Source organism: Phacochoerus africanus, chromosome 9 (assembly GCF_016906955.1).
Source record: "Phacochoerus africanus isolate WHEZ1 chromosome 9, ROS_Pafr_v1, whole genome shotgun sequence".
Lineage (NCBI taxonomy): Eukaryota > Metazoa > Chordata > Mammalia > Artiodactyla > Suidae > Phacochoerus > Phacochoerus africanus.
In genome coordinates this window covers 22,496,956-22,508,464 of record NC_062552.1, presented here as the reverse complement: position 1 = coordinate 22,508,464, position 11,509 = coordinate 22,496,956, and the positions used below count along the sequence as shown (strand labels likewise).

Below are 11,509 nucleotides of genomic sequence, written 5' to 3'. Positions count from 1 at the left end.
ATAGACTGAAGTGGCTGTAACGCCCACATAAACAACTAAAATTAAGTGTGTAAATATTACTTGAAGGTTACAAAATACAAACATTAAGGACAACCAATCACAAACAGCTTTGAGCTATAATTTGAGAAAACCAAATAATTTTGTTTCTTTGCTTCTGCATCTTTTTTATGTAAGTCTTTCTCCTAGCTCTTGTCAGAAGAGCTCCTCTAACCACTCTGATTTGGTGCTGCCTGATTAGAATTGATTTTTGCTCATGTAAACTTTGGTTTTTAATATGGTTCAGTTTATCCTTTAGAAGAACTAAAGGTAGGAGTTCCCATTGTGGCTCAGCTGTAACAGATCTGACTAGCATCCATGAGGACGCAGGTTCACTCTCTTGCCTGGCTCAGTGGGTTAAGGATCTGGTGTTGTAGTAAGCTGTGGTGTAGACCAGCAGCTACAGCTCTGATTGGACCCCTAGCCTGGGAACATCCATATGCTGCATGTGCAGCCCTAAAAAGCAAAAAAAAAAAAAAAAAAAAGACTAAAGGTAGAATTTTAGGCTAAGGAAAACTTTCTGAAAACTTGAAAATGCTGATTTTAAAAAACATGAGTGTGAGTTTGGGGGTTCTCTGTTGGCCCGGTGGTTAAGATCTGACATTGTCACTGCTGTGGCTCAGGTTCTCTTGTGCCTCGCACTTGATCCCTGGTCCAGGAACTTCCACATGCCATGGGTGTGACCAAAATAATTTTTTTAAAAATGAATTTTTACTATTTTCTCAGAGTTTTGAGAATTATAAGGACAATGAAATAAATGTCTTAATGGGAGAATGTAAAGAATTTCCACTCTGTCAATTAAGAGTGCCAAAGGTATTTCCCAAGTAGAGAAATAAATTCTGTAAACTTTAAATAAATAAATACTATTCTTTGGAGTTCCCATTGTGGCTCAGTGTATTAAGAACCCGAGATAGTCTCTAGGATGCAGGTTCATTCCCTGGCCTCTCTCAGTGGGTTAAGGATCTAGGGCCTACCTGTATAGGTCACAGAGGCGGCTCAGATCCAGCATTTCCATGGCTGTGATGTAGACTGCCAGGTGTCTCCATGAAAAAAAAACAAAACAAAAAACAACCAAAAACAACAAAACCGTATTTCGGTAACAGAACTGTTGCCCTAGTCACACTTCAAGTGCTCAACCGCCGTGTATGGCTAATAGCTACCATTTGGACAGCACAACTATACAACATTTCCATTGTAACAAAAAGTTCCATTCAATAACATTAAGTTAAAATATTAGTCTTTTGGAAGACAAAGCTTCACTCCAACCAAAAGTACAGTTTTACTTTTTTTTTTTTTGGCTATGTCCACTGCATGCAGAAGTTCCCAGGCCAGGGATTAAACCCATACCACAGCACTGACAATGCTGGATCCTTAACCACTAGGTCAGAGAACTCCTGTACAGTTTTACTTTTATTATTATTGAAACATTTTAATTTTCAAAACATCTGGATAACTGAATAAAATCTATTTGTAAATATCCAAATGGTCTTTGAGGTAAAGGATTGAAGCCTTGTCATAATTTGAGTTTTTTTCTTTTTTGGGATAAATACAGATAGAAAAGATTCAGCTATACAAAGAGCTTCTTGGGTAATGTTTTCCTAACAATAACTTTGGAAAGTTTGGCGGAATTTGTCCTCTCCATTATAAGTGCTTGCATGTAATTTAAGCATCAAAGTTCTGGAGAATGACTTTGGTACCACCAGACAGTCTTCTTGGGAACACCAAAGTCCTTTGCTATGTATGAGAGTTTTGAGATGGCTAGTATCTTTTTGTAATGGTAGATTGTTGTTTTTCAATATGTGCTTCTGGATTTTTAAAATCATATCAAGAAACCGTTTATACAATACCAATAGTAGTTGTCTAGTGCATTTTTCTTTAGCTCCAAAGGTCTACCTTCGTTCGGAACAGGATTTGATATTCATAATTGAGCCATTTTTCAGATGCTGTTTTTCCTCTAATAAATCATTACCATTTTCTAATTTTTAACTGCATTTCCCAAGACAGCTAAAAATCTCCATATATCCACATTATAGCATTCCCAAACCACAAAACCCTGAAGGCATGTGTACTCTCAATAGAGATGTTAACTCAAACCTTTAGCAAAGTATCCTGCTCACATTAGAACTAGGAGTCCAGCCATCTGAGTAGATGTTGGCAAAGAAGTAGCTTCCTTTCCAGAGTGTTAAGATGTTACATTATCTCCAGCACAAAGTATACCTTGAATTTTTAAAGATATGAACCATTGACAAATCAGAGTTGCCTAGAGGGAGTATCAGTCGGCACATGGAGGTCAGGATATACTCCACCTTTCTTTGACAAAAGGATCAAAGGAGGCTCTTTAGTACAGTCAAATCAATAGGTCACCTCAGTCTTCTTCATCAGCTTTTAAAAATACTCATATCTGACCTCACCAGATCTCTTGCTTCTGAAAAGCTTGGCAGTCAGCACAGGCAGCAGCCTCCTGTAGCTTGGATCTTTTTTTTTTTTTTTTTGTCTTTTTGCTATTTCTTGGGCCGCTCCTGCGGCATATGGAGGTTCCCAGGCTAGGGGTCCAATCGGAGCTGTGGCCGCTAGCCTACGCCAGGGCCACAGCAACACAGGATTCGAGCCTTGTCTGCAACCTACACCACAGCTCACGGCAACGCCGGATCCTTAACCCACTGAGCAAGGGCAGGGACCGAACCCGCAACCTCATGGTTCCTAGTCAGATTCGTTAACCACTGCGCCACGACGGGAACTCCTAGCTTGGATCTTAATAGAATACTGTTTTAGAATTTCCCCCTCCTTTTTTTTTTTTTCCCCTCATGCCTGCAGCATGCGGGAGTTTCTGGACTAAGGATGGAACCCGCCCCACAGTAGAGACCTGAGCCACTCCACAGCAGTGACAACACAGGATCCTTAACCCACTATACATATATACACATATACTTGCTTATGCGATTCATGTCTTTTCTGAGCTTACAAAAATCAGTAAATCAGAGGAAGCGTTTTTTCTCTGCTTCGGTATTTCCCTCATCTTTTCCTCTGGACAATGTTTAACCACTAAGCTTTTCTTAGGGAGAATCACTAGGTACACCATCCTCGCCATGCAAAAGAACCAGGTGCTGCCTGCAGCACAGAGGGACAGCTGCAGAGATGAACAACTGTGCCAAATACTAACATTCCTAAAGTATTAAAGGAGTTTCTCACTTTATTTGTTTTTAAAATAATTCAGTAAATTTTATTATATTTACAGTTGTACCACCATCATCACAACCTAATTTTAGAACATTTCCATCCCAAACTCCCAGGAATTCCCCACTTACTTTAAATCATGCTTCAAAGCAAAATCTCGACAAGCACCAGCTAGGAAATCAGAATCTCCTTTCAGCTCTTTTTGTTTAGTTTTGTTTGTCTGTTTGTCTAGCCGTGCCCCTCCTCCCCAATGTGGAAATTCCCAGGCCAGGGATCAAACCCCTCACCCCAGCGGTAACCTGAGCCACAGCAGTGACAGCACAAGCCGAATCCTTAACTGCTAGGCCACCAGGGAGCTCGTATTTGTTCTACTTTTTAAAAACTCGTTTTTTTTAGTTTGTCTTTATCAACCCTTCCTTCAGCATTCTTCCTGGGCTTATTTTGTTCATTTTCTAATATCTTGAATGGAATACTTTATTCATTATTTGTCATTGTTATTAATGTCCTTTAATCTCTGATTGGGGAGGTGTTATTTACCGCATTAACTTATTATGACTTTTGCTCATATAAGCGTCTTCCCCAGTGTTATCTGAGGCTCTGTAGGTTTGTGGGGCTAGAAGAGAGAGACTTAGAGCCTCAGAGAAGAATGCGTTTAGTGAACCAGTCCAGCTGTGCAGAGAGTTTTACAAAGAGTTAAGGCGCGTCACAGGCGTGGCCTTCTTTTTAGAAGGCCTTCTATTCTACCCTGAAGGGGACCCGATCTTAGCCCAAGCATCCTCTCTCCTAGGCGACCAAAACAAACAGCTCCATTGGCCCTTCGGTCTTCCCTCTGCTGCTGGTGCTAATACGGCCTGTATTTTTGGATTCCCTTATTCTTTGTGGCTTTCTGACAGTCCCTTAAAGCAGCAAGGAAAGAGGAAAGGAGAGTGAAGACAAGAGAAAATGTTTCATCCGGGACTCTTCTAACAGAGGCAGGGAAGGGACTCCAGACTGACAGGAGAAGGGTCCCAGGACTAGCAATAGGGCCTTTCGGTCTAGAATGCAATTTTTTTTTAAATGCAAATTACTCTTCTTTCAGCAAAGCGTGACATAGGACCTAGATCAAAAGTTTGAAAATAAAGTTAGGTAGACTGGCTTTTATCTTTACTTTAATATTTGCAAAATTTACCCCAAATGACCGTATTGTCTTGAATATATTCCCGAGAGCGTCAGTGCAGGAAGGGGGTGTAGCTCAGTGGTAGAGCGCGTGCTTAGCATGCACGAGGCCCCGGGTTCAATCCCCGGCACCTCCAGTTTTTAAACCTCCGCTTTTTTTCTTTTTCTTCCCACTGTCTCTTTGCTCAAAAAGAAAGTAAACCTATTTCACAATTTGATATCAGTATTAGTGCTGCCCCATTTCTACTCCACCTTAGCGACATACAGGGTAGCTGCATAAGCAAGAGGAGGAAAAATTGGAAAGAGGACAGATTAGCAGCTTGAGATTCTAAAGCAAAAAGCATGTCACCAAATTGACAAGCCCTTTATTTGGCCTTTAGTTCCATTTTGCAGTATTATTAATAGAGCAGGAAAGAAGAGGTAAAGATGGAAAGATTTAATAAAAGAAAAACACAGAATCTCAAGCCAATTTTTCTTAGTTTCTTTTGTTTTCTGAGCTGTATTGGCCACGAGCAGACTGCAGTTTCGGGGAGAAAAGAGAAGCGTTCCAAACTGGGAAATTGAGAAATTTATTTTCATCAATAGATATAGAGAAGTCACACGTAGGCCACAGTAGCTCTATTAAGAAGTATTTCGGTCTGAAGATTTCAAAAGTCACTGATTAATTTCCGGTTTTGTTCTGCCTTTGCTCTTACTCGAGAAGAGGACTCAACTAGGTAACTTGGATGATTAACGGAAGTAATTTTGGCCAAGACTGTTGCGCCCTCTATCGGAAAGAAAATCTCCAGACCTCTGGTCAATGAGGCCTTTGGACCAAGAGTTGGTGGTAGCTGAGAGCTTGTTAGAAATACAGGATGTCAGCTCCACGCAGACCTAGTGAACCAGAGCCAGCATCTCAACAGGATCCCCAAGTGTTTCTTTTGCACATTAAAATTTGAGAAGCATTAGTTTAAGCGCTGTGATGTGGATTAAGAGAGTATATAACTATGTGGTCGTATTTAAAATTTTTCAATATCTATTGTAATGTAGAAAAAACAATCGAAAAACATGTATTTGTTGTTGAGCCATTTTGTGTTCTAATGATTGACGCTGTTTCCCCCCTCATAGTAATATGATATTTATTAATATTTTGAATCAGTATATATAATTTAATTTGATGTGAAACTGTCTTTTATATACAAATTTTGCAGGTTTTGCAATCAAGGTTATACTAACTTGCAACATGAATGTGGAAATTGGTATCTTTGTTTCTGCTTAGCAACTCTTGTTTTTGTTTTTGCCCACCCTTGAGGCGTGGATCCAGGGCCAGGGATCCAACCTGTGTCACAGCAGTGACCCCAGCCACAGTGGTGACAGCACCAAATCCTTAACCCACTGCACCACTAGGGAACTCTCAGCAATGTTTTAAATAGGATAAGGTCTTTCTCAAGTTAAAGCGTCTTGGCTTTGGGCTTTATCTTTTCAAAGAAAGATTCAGAGCTAGTGCTCAGGAGCTAGACTTTCTTTAATAGGAGCAATAGGTCATTTTCTGTTCTATTGACATATTTCCTCTCTTCTTGTTTTCAAAGTACAGTTTTATAATGACTCTTTGCCACTTATGTTCACTGTGTCAGGAGAAATGTATTCACATGCCCCAGCCATAGAATTCATCCAGTTGCAAAAGGAAAATAGACAAAACATGCAAAGAATATGATGAATCACTACCAGTATTTTTATGTATTATGTTAGGGCTCAGGTCCAGATGGAAATTTTCTTTCCCTTCCAACAATAGACTTCTACAAGGAAATTCACCTCTGTAATTTAAAGGAGAAGATGATGGCGTGGAAAAGCCCAGAGCTTATTATGAGAAAACTATAGAAAACATAAGATGGAAATTTCAAAAAATTATATGCAATAAAGACAACATGTGATAAACTGATGTACTTTTTTGAGGACGAGCTGTGTCTAATTTTGGCCCAAGACAAAATGATTCATTTTAAAGTGCATCGTAGATGAATTCTGGAAATTCAGTTCTGTTTTAATTGGGGGCTCTATCCTTCAACAAGCTCATCTTTTGTTTCGCTTTGTTTAGGGAAGAATTAAAGATTAAGGTGCTCTGAGAGGGAAAGGAGGTGTGTGTGAGAGACCTTCTATGAATGTGTGAGAGGTGGCAGTTGGACAGGACTAGTGGCCCAGGAATATGAAAGCAGATAGTGTCCATTAGGCCATGCAGTCGCTCAAAAGCCAGGGATTTGTTTTTTCAGACATATTTAATAGAAAAAAGGATTACTTAATCCTTTACTGCCTATTTTAGGAATAACTTCTTCATATTCAATCAAAGTGAAACTGTACTCCTTCTGTGGGATGCCAACCAGTCAAAATTCAGAATGGGACTCAAACCCACGATCCCTGATTAGTAGGGGACTCCAACCCATTGTCTTTTAATTAAAACTGCTCACCTGGTATCAGGACTTAATGAAGCTCAGGTTCTTTTGCCTACTCGCAGGAACAATTCAGTGTGAGGCAAAGTGGCAGGCAGAGAGTGAGTTTATTAGTGTAGGATGTTTGTAAGGGATACAGGCAGGCTGGCAAAGGAATACAGCAGTCCTGAGAACAAAGAGAGCTACATCTTTATAGTCAAGAAAAAAGTAGGGAGGGTCTTGTCAGACCACCTTCTTCCTCATTTTTGGGTAGATATCAGGCTTACATCATTGGTTCCTCCTTTGAACCTATATGAGTCCCCTAATTGGGACTGTCATGGTGCCATTTAAATTATTTATTAGCAAAAAGGTGGTAACATATACTAAAATGTAGTAATTATCTCAGGTTTTGGTATAACGTCCCCTTTTACTTAGTTTCCCCCACACACCTATATTTCTGTCTCGGCTACATGTGGAAGTGCTACTCTTCAAGGACTATTAACTCCTTGATTTCATGTAATGAGATTGACTTCATGTAACCCCATATCTGTTATCTTGTGTTTTAGGTATCAGGGTTTTTGGCTTGAGTGTGTCTGGCACTTAGATGCACCTGGTCTTCCTTCAAGGTAGTATAGATTGTTGCTAGGCTACTGGATTCTTTTTTTGAGTGGTCATTAGCTTGCAACAATCTCCCAAACTTCCTCAAAATTCTCTTTCTATCTTTAATCCCCTAATGAGATTTTTGATTATTTTACTCTATCAAAGATGGGAGACTTAGAGTAATATGACTAAACCTCTCTGTCCATGTCAACAAATTGAGATGTTGTAAACATCAAAGAACATCATGAGTGTTCATTCAAATTCCAGAGCGTGACATAAAAGCTTTTTACGTGAATAATTTACCCCTTTTAGTCTGTCAACTGTGTGTGTTAGCTAATGTCTCTGTTGCATCACATATTATCATTTCTTCTAGTGGTAGAAACAATTAAGTCTCTTAGCAAGTTAAATGTTTTCACTATAGTTTTGTGGTCTATAATCCCTGTACTGTTTATTAGAGCTCCAGGACTTATTTATCTACCAGTTGCAAATATGTACCCTTAAACAAGGTCTCTCCAATTCCCCACTCATGTCTTTGGTAAGCACCATTCCTCTGTTTTTTCCAGTTTTTTTTTTTGGTAAGGTTCCACATATAAGGGACATCATACAGTATTTGTCTTTCTCTGACATGTCACTTAGTATAATGTATTCAAGCTCCACCTATGTTTCTGTTTATATATATATATATAAAGATGTGATGTATATATATCACATCTTCTTTATCCATTCATCCTCATCTGTCAACTTTTAAAAGATGGCACCTGACTAGTTACAATTTTCTCTCTGGTTTTAGATGCATTCGAATAGCATTGTATGTATATATCTGCTAATTGTTGTCCCAGAAAATTGATAAACTATCTTTAGCACTCAGTTTCAGTGAAACCTGCACTTCTTTTTTTTTTTTTTTTGGCCATACCTGAAGCATATGGATTGAATCTGACAGCTGCACCAGATCCTTAACCCACTTCCATATGTTTCCAGGGATCAAACTGCCACCACCACATAGACAAGCTGGATCACTAACCTGCTGCACCACAGCAGGAACTCTGAAACCTGCCACTTCTGTTTCATTCTATCTGTTCTACCAGCCCCATGAGCCAAGTGAGAAAGAAATTATGCTAGGCCAATAAGGTTTCTCTCAATTTCAAAAGATACTCAATGATATATTTACTAATATAGGCAAAAGCATAAGATGAATGAGGAAGAGGTAACACCTCTGGAAGTCTGGTACCAGGAAATGAGTCTTTCTGAATCTTCTATGGAAGTTTCAATGCCATGGTGCTAACCAGTGTGAATCCTAGTGTTTAAGATCAGACTAGGAAAAGTTAAAAACAATTTTTTTTTTTTTTTTGCTTTGCACAACTCTAGGTAAAAGAGTTCCTGATCTCTAAAGCACACTTTGAGTTCTCATTCTCCTTACTCTCAAAATGCGTGTGCCTTCTGATCACTCCCACCCCCAAGCATTGGTTCAGAGCACTGGACTGAGTTGACAGGCGGAACCTGTGGATGGATATGTTAAATTCAGCATATCCAAGACCAACCTCATCTCCTTCTCATAATCTCTCTTCCATTCTGAAGAAGATGAAGACAAAGATAAAGGAGGAGGTGGGGAGAGGAAGAAGGAGAAGGAAAAGTGAAGAAGGAGAAGGAGGAGCCGGAGGAGGGGAACAAGAGGGGAGGGGGGAGGAAGACAACAAATCTCTTTTTTGCTTTTCTTCCTGTTTCTTAAATGACCGAACTCTCTTTTATGTGCCTCCCATTTTGTTTCTTGCTCTGTAAATCCAATAGGTCTCTCCAACTTGTGTCTGGCTACCTACTAACTTGCTTTTAAAATTCCACACGTCTTTCCACCCCTGAATCTACGTTTTAGTTCAAGCCTTGAGCACTATTCTGTAGACTATTCTATGAACCTTCTGAGTTACCTTCAGAATGTATAAAAATGATTCAAAGGTTGAGAGTGAATCGCTGAAGGAATCGTCTGTGGTTTTTATTTTCACCTAGGGGTTTCCCATTAAAATATTGCCCTTAACATTCTTTTGGTGCAAACAGCAAATAATGCTTTGTTTAAGGAAAAGCTGGTCAATTTTCTGACACGTTTTCAGTATTTTTCATTCCATTTTGTTTTATTTGCTAAAGAATCGGTCTGCTTCTACAGCTCCCTGGGGTCCTCTATCTTAAAGCCATCATAAATCTTGCTCCAACACCCAGTGCTACTATAATAAACCGCAGTTGGGGAGAGAGGGGCCCAAGGAAGATATTCCTTATCGAATCTCCATAAGCTGACCTTCGGTGAGGGGGTGTAGCTCAGTGGTAGAGCGCGTGCTTCGCATGTACGAGGCCCCGGGTTCAATCCCCGGCACCTCCAACCAACAGTTGCCTTTTTGCAAATTACTAACCAAGAGCAGATTGAGCGGTTTTTTCTTGATTCCTTTACTCTTTGCCGGCTCACAAGAAAAGTAAACACATGGCCCAAGCCGTTCATTTTAATGCTGCACTATTTATATTTTATGAGCCTCAAAACTATTCATGGCAGCTGGCAGAGTAGAAGTTTACCAGGTCAATTAGTTTTCTATGGTTACCTTCTGGAGTCCAGAAGTCCAAAATTAGTATCATCAGACCCACATCAGGGTGTTGGCGGAGTGGTGATCCCTTTGAGGGCTCTAGGGGGTTCTTGCCTCTTCCAGGTAGCTACTGTCATTCCTTGGCTTGTGGCTGCATTGCTTCAATCTCTGCCTCTGGTCACACTGCCTTCTCCTCTCTGTGTGTGAAATCTCCTTCTGCCTCTCTTTGAAGGACACATACATCGAACCTACCGGCATAATCCAGAGTAATCTCCCCATTTCAAGATCCTTAATGAAATCACATCTGCAAAGACACTTTTTCCATATAGGGTAACATTCCCAGGTTCTGGGTATTGGAACCGGCTATCTTCAGAGACATTATTCAGCCTATTAAATGCAGGATCCCCTAAACTCAAAACAAGTCATCATCTTAGCAAACTTACCACCTTGGCTTCTATTTTCCCCTATTACTGAGAGGAGGGGAAAAGAAGAAAGTAAGAGGACTCAGGGAAAACTTTTAGTTTCTAAGTTTTAGGATGAGAATCAGGAACTCTTCCCTCTGATTTCTCTACTCTCTCTCTTGTCAACAGTGTGGTCCAACAATAAGCCAGAGAGTGCTAGATGAGTGAGCAAGTGGATGCTACAAGGTAAGGACAGCTGTCAGAAGCTAGAGTCCTATTAAACCTGAAGAAGAAGAAAAAAAATCTGCTTTACATGACTCAGATAGCTTATGCATACCATAGCATAAACAGGTTATGCTGTTTCATACTATCCAATTTCCTTTTATTTTATCACTCATCTGTTTTTCTTCTTTTCAAATCTTTAAATAAAATTCTGCCTGGAAATGTCAGTTAACATCAAATAGGCCAACTATGAAGAATTATCAAGAAAAAAATTTTTCGAATGTATGTCAAAATGGAAATTATTAGCTTCCAAAACAAGAAGATAAATAGTTCACAAGTGTCTAAGACATTTGCACTGTGGTGAAGGAACAATCATTTCCACTACTGTTTCCTGTTCATAGAATCACTTCTGCTTTGTATTTTCCAGGCACGCCTCAAAATTTCTAGTCCACTAATGGCCCCAGTAAGGTACTGTTATGGTTTCAAATCCATCACTATCTGTGCTCATCTTTACTGCTGAATTAATAGAGGGGGAAGGGAATTCTCTTTCTCCAGAAAGAAATCCATCTCTCTCAAATGTCCTTAGTAACTCACGAGCAAGAGGTGTGAAGGGAAAATAGAGCAAAACATCTGCTAAATTCTAACATACATTGGGAAATTTGCATCTTTGTCTCTGCTTAGCAATGTTTTAAATAGGTTGGGAACCACTTGAGAACCACATACTGTCCAAATCTGGGGATCATTTCAGAACATTGGGTTGCCTCTCCCTCAATAGCCAACAACCATGGAATATATATTTACTTAGACAAATATTATTATTTCATAAACTATTTGAGATAATCTGCTGAAATTATATATTCTTATCCACAATCTTCTTATACTTCCACCGTAATTTTTTTTACCATAATTTTTAAAATTTTACACTTCAGTGTGTGTTTCTTAAGAGTAAAGACACTTAAAAAAA

General features: G+C 39.5%; 2 non-coding genes across 2 annotated transcripts; both read left to right on the top strand.

Annotated features, from left to right (window-relative positions):
- The first annotated feature begins 4,430 nt into the window (after window positions 1-4,430).
- On the top strand, window positions 4,431-4,502 carry TRNAA-AGC (transfer RNA alanine (anticodon AGC)). The gene has a single exon. It is a non-coding gene; the product is annotated as a tRNA-Ala (tRNA).
- A 5,152-nt stretch (window positions 4,503-9,654) lies between these two features.
- On the top strand, window positions 9,655-9,726 carry TRNAA-CGC (transfer RNA alanine (anticodon CGC)). Its single transcript has one exon. It is a non-coding gene; the product is annotated as a tRNA-Ala (tRNA).
- The last annotated feature ends 1,783 nt before the right edge of the window (window positions 9,727-11,509 follow it).